Here is a 5,258-nt window from a genome sequence, read left to right on the forward strand (position 1 = left end):
TTCCTTGTTAAAAATAGAAACATCAAATAGCTTTCCAAAAATTGATGATACATTTGTACAAGATATTTCTAGAGAGCCCAAAATTGTAGAAAGTTCTACTTGATAGATAAATATTTGCTGAGCAATGTGCTCCAACACTTTATTTTCAAATTTCTTTTCTACCTTTTGTAATAACTTATCTTGTCCATTATTATCTTCATTGAATCTTTGAACTACCTCTACCAATTATTACAAAATTGACTGCGAAGAATCGATGTTAATGCTTATGGCCTCTGCCAAAATGTTCTTTGCATCCTTAATAATTTTGAACTCTTTATCCCTTTCCTCTCTTAATCTCTACTATTTGGCTATCTTCTAGAGGATTTCACCAAATGTTTGCATTTGGTCAAGGTTGAGCTTGGTATTGTCCCATTTAGGAATTACAATTTCCTCATCTAAGTCTATTTCTTCCTCCATCTCCTTTCCTTTTCCCAAAAATTTTGTGCATGGTTGAGGCTTGGTCTCAATGGTCATTGCACTTATTTCTTTTGTGCTTGGAATAGAAACAATTGTAGACATACTAGGGCTAACTATAAAAATTTTAATGAAGGAATACTTGTAGAAATACTTGAAGAATCCAAAATTGATGTGGCAATCACATATGTGTCCAAAACTATTGTGCGCAAAATTGATGTAGCTAACTTGGTAGAAGAGGGAAGAGTTTACAACTTAGTAGATGAAGTGGAGGTCACTTTAATTAATGAAGTGCTAAGCTAAATTAGAGGAAAGAGTGATTAGATTTTTGTATTAGCACTGGTAGTCACAATCAATCCTGTCAAAGTTGTCTCCATGCTTGATGTTGTCACTGGTTTGCTTGGAGAGTGAGGAAATGAGGTAATAACTATTGCAGCTATCTTGACTGGATCAGTTTCCTCATCATCTTGTGTTGCTTCCTTGGTAGCCTCTTTTTCTTTAAACTATTCATAGTCTATAGTATCAAAATGTATTATTTCTTTGTCATCCCCTTCTTCGTCCTTATTATCATCTTTTACATCAATAGGAAAATCACTTGGTTCATGTAAAAGATGGACATTTTTCCAAGTGTTTGTTGCATTTGTTTCAACATGCTCAATGCCTTTCATCAAAATCAAACAAGTTTTGAATCTCAAAGTTAATTTTTCTTTGTTTTTCTTTAGATATTCCTTAACATCTTTATCAGTCAAGGTTGGGATAAATTGCCTTAGGGTTTGCTCATATGTCTTTTATAGTTTGCATAGCATTTTCCCATCTTGGCTTAATTTTCTCCATCACAACATCAGGAATCTGAGAAGTAGTTTGGTTAGGGGAGTACTTCCACTTACCTATTTTGTCTATTACTATATCTTCTATTTTCTTCTTCTCTTCATAACTCCTAATCTCATACTTCAATGCTTTACATTTTTTTATACTAGTTCTAGATTCTAGTTCCTTCAACCTATCTTGGAAGGTGGGTGGAGGTCTACTGAATATAATGCCTCCTCCTTCCTTGTCAGCTTTCTTCTTTGACCTCCTAGTAAACACAGCAGTGGATGGCTTTTCTAGCTTGGTGATGATTACCTTGCCCTTTTTCTTTAGTGGTTCCTCTTCCTCTATTTCTTCTTCATCCTTTTCTTCTTTTTTCTCACCTTTTCCCATTGTCAACAAGAGAGTAGAACTTTTTTGCAACTTGGCAACTCTCTTCTTTCTGTTTCTTACTACCTAAGGGAGCTTGATTTCTAGTTCTATCCTAGATTTTGTTTCATTAGAAGTCCCAAAATATGCATCCTTGGGATCAAATAGCTCATTAACAAGTGCCTCAATGATATCTTTTGTTTCATCAATATTAACCTCATATCTAAGAGGTTTTACCCATGCTATTCTAGGCATAACTGCCTGAACATATACCTTGTCATTGTCCACCATGAAGCATATATCATCCTTTTATATCTTCAACTAACTTCTTGGGAATCCTAAACCTATTATTCATCTTTTCTTTGAATGCATCAAAGTAGTTGTCCATGATAATTTTATAATTCTCACCCATCTCATCAATATACTCATTGATTTGATAAAGTACAGGCACATCTTTCCTCCATACAACAATGCCTTTAGAAGGGAAGAATTTTTGAGCATAAAAGAATAAGCATGTTAATAGGGAGCCAAACTTACACGGGTTATTCTTTGATGTCCTGATGCTCTCCATGTTCTTGTTGAACTATTTCAATAGTAGCTTAGCAAGGTAGAAATATAGATTATTCTTCACTACCTTGTATGCAAGGTCAACTACTTTGCATGATACAATATTTAATCAACTCGAGCTATAAATCTTATGAAACTCAGGATATAAATTGAATCATTTGATTCACATTGTGTGACTCAGTCAATGCTTCCATTATGAGATTGGAATAAACTAAATCACTTGGTTAATACTGAGTAGCTTGGTTAATATTGGATTCGCATCACATCCACTGTGAACTCGGTAAGCACTTATACTGCTTGGTTTGCACTAGTAAACTTGGCATACACTAAAATGCTTGGTTTACTCTACTGATCTTCATGCTAACTAGAACTATTTGGCATGCATTGAAATTTTTTCAAAGAACTCGGTAGCAACTATAGAACTCAGTGGTAACTAAAATGCTTGGTAAACACTATTAAGAATACAATAAGCTTGGTAGAAACTTATAATATGAATAAGTGATTAACACTAATAACAAACTTGACTGATATGTCAACAATTAAAAGCACCAATTGACAAGCATTCCTTCTTGGAAAGAGAGTAACTTATCATGGACAAGAAAGAAGCAAAATTGTATTTCTCAATCAACAATAGAGGCCAAGTATGTTTTTGTAATAGTAAATTATTCTAACATTATATAGATCAAGCAATTATTGTCATGAAGAAGCAAGAAATCAAGGAATCAATGGTTATCTATTTTGACAACACATTGCAATCAAGTATCATTACCTAAGGGAATTGGTTCAAGACAAAGAGGTGAGACTAGAATATATGAACACCAAGGAGTAGATAGAAGAGATATTTATGAAGGCATTACCTAAGGATGCATTTATGTATCTAAGAGGTAAACTAAGGTTTATTCCCCTATCTGATGCTCACTAAAGCACAAGATAGTGATGCATCGACCAAGTTTCATTGAAGATCTATCATGCTGATATAGATTTCCACACTTTAGGTGTGAAATACATAACATATTTCATATGAATCAATACAAAAGGTATATAGTAACTTCAAAGTATGCATCCTTTGGCATTTGATGTCAAAGAGGGAGAGTCTAATGTCAAGGAGGGAGAGTTTAATATTTCAAGAAGGAAAGTATACAGATGATAAAATATATTAAAAAAAGGGAGAAAAATGAAAAAAGTACACATCAAAGTGATGATAGATGTAAGAGGTAGAATTCATTTGGAAGTAGTTGAGGAAAATCCTTATAGAATCATAGAGGGAGTTGGTATAGATGAGAATCAAGATCAAACTAGGGATATTATCAAATTGATCATACTTTTATCATTGTTTGTTGACATGTTGTGTTACCATCAATACTAAAGAGAGAGTTGGAATCAATTATTCAAATTGTATTTTGCCATTAATGTTACACAAATGTTAGTATTAACTAGGAAATGAAGAACTCGTATTAACCAAGCATATTCAGTATTAACCAAGCAGTCAAGCAATGAAGGGTATCTAGTGTTAACCAAGCAGTAAGGTAATGAAGGATATTAGTGATGAATAGGTAGTAAGGAAATAAAGGATATCCAACTTCTAGTATTAACCTAGTGATCAGGCATCAAAGGACTTCCAATGTTAACCAAGTGATTAATCATAGTATTCACCAAGCTTCAAAAAATAATACGTGTCTCTTAATTAACTATCTGAGGCCAACTATTTGGATGTTTAATTATTATTTGAAAGGGTATTCAAGCTAACTTGACAAATCTTATGATATATAAGAAAGGTAAGTAAGGAGAAAAAGTAAGTGAAGGACATGGAATAAGATGGATATATGATCAATGAAATAAGAGCAGACAAGTATGGAAGATAAGCTACAAACAATATTATGATCAGTAAGGATCTAGAGGTCAAGCCAGAGAAAATATATGAACCTAAAAAATATTTTTCTTCATAAATTAGGTCAAATTGCTATTACCTTCTAACCATTGTAGGAGTGAAGAAATCTCTTAATAGAGTTGACTAAACAATCCGATTGTAAATCCTTTAACAAGGTGACATTTCTAGATTGAAGTGTTTGAAGACCTCTAACCAAGATACTCCTAATAGGGTGATCCAAATCCTATAACAAGGGCATAAATAACAATATGTATTGTAACCTTTACCAAGGTTGGCTCCTAACAGGCTCACTTTAGAAGAGTGAAAAATATTGAAACTAGTTGCATGGTGGGTAACTTCCCAAATTAGATTTCCACATTAAATTTTGGTTTCATCTATGTTCATGTTATTTTTGGTATGTTTTATGTTTCTATAGCTAAGTTACTAAACTTTAAAATAGATTAATATTCATAACATTACCTTTTTAACTGAGTTACAACAATAACTCAATTTTAATCGAGCTAGACAAAGAATTGAACTATTAGTAAAAAAATTGACTTAACATCTAGGGACAACAAATTGTTTTGTGGTAACTGATTCACCCCTCCCCTCTTAGATACTATCTTCATTTCCAACATTATTTTCATGTAGAGCGTTAAAAAGATAATATTATGGGATTTAATAAGGGTAGAAAAAGTTAAGAAAAAGAAGGAATGAATTTTGTGGGATGAAAATTGGGGACATGTCTAAAAATATATCTAAGGACTTGCAAGAAGATAGGGATACAAAGGGCATCTAAGAAGACAAGATGGAAAATAAGGAAATATTTGAGGATTTAAGGGATCATCACTGCCCTAAATCTTAGAGTAAGAATGTCATCACTTTTTCCCATAGTAAGAAAATAATAAAAATAAAAATGTAATCATGAGGAAAATTTGAAGGAGACTAATAACAAAAAGGAAACCTCTCCCATTATCAACATTGTGAAAATTCTCCACTAATTTCAAGGAAATCCAATTTGTGCATGAGAAGAATGATTTAGTGACTCTCAAAGCTAATATTTCCCTTGTATTGTTAGAATTTCTTAGCAAAGTGAAGGTAAAAGATGATATGTCTTTGATTATGGCCATCTAGATCTACAATGAGGTCCATTCTCTTAGAAATAAGGTGAGTAGTTTGGAGAAGCACCTTGAGA

Source organism: Cupressus sempervirens, chromosome 10 (genome assembly GCF_028749045.1).
Source record: "Cupressus sempervirens isolate cs-2001-9-10 chromosome 10, ASM2874904v1, whole genome shotgun sequence".
In the NCBI taxonomy this organism is placed as follows: Eukaryota; Viridiplantae; Streptophyta; class Pinopsida; order Cupressales; family Cupressaceae; genus Cupressus; species Cupressus sempervirens.